This window comes from Cariama cristata, unplaced genomic scaffold (genome assembly GCF_000690535.1).
Source record: "Cariama cristata isolate BGI_N322 unplaced genomic scaffold, ASM69053v1 scaffold26873, whole genome shotgun sequence".
In the NCBI taxonomy this organism is placed as follows: Eukaryota; Metazoa; Chordata; class Aves; order Cariamiformes; family Cariamidae; genus Cariama; species Cariama cristata.
The window spans coordinates 18,618-18,997 of NW_009607194.1; the positions used below are offsets into that span (position 1 = coordinate 18,618).

A 380-nucleotide genomic window follows, 5' to 3' on the forward strand; every position below is an offset into this window, starting at 1 on the left:
GGCCCAGACCCATGCTGTCCCCAAGGGTAGCAAATACCATTCCCTCTCCTCCAGCCCCACACCACCACTCTGGGAACACCGCGGCATGCTTGGGGCTGGGGCTGTGCCTCCGCTGAGCCTTCCCAGCTGCCCTGCCGGGATGATGGGGATCTGCTTTTAGTGGCAGCATCCTCACAAGCACCTTTGGGAATTCAGCATCCTCATCCCAGGCAGACAACCTGCTGCGGGTATATGCTCCTCCTGCCCTCCCATGGGATGGCAGAGCGAGCAGCACAAGGCTGGGCACCCACCGACAAGCAAAGGCTTCAGAAGCAGGAGCTGGCACCCCATGCCATGCTGGAAAAACCCCAACTATCATCGAGAGCTCCCCAGGGTCCCAT

The 380-nt window shown here is 60.8% G+C and overlaps 1 protein-coding gene across 1 annotated transcript in view; it reads right to left on the reverse strand.

The window, feature by feature from the left end:
• HIP1 (huntingtin interacting protein 1) overlaps window positions 1-380 on the reverse strand; it is a gene marked incomplete at both ends in the record, with an annotated part of 18,659 nt that overhangs the window by 18,064 nt on the left and 215 nt on the right. The window lies entirely within an intron of this gene.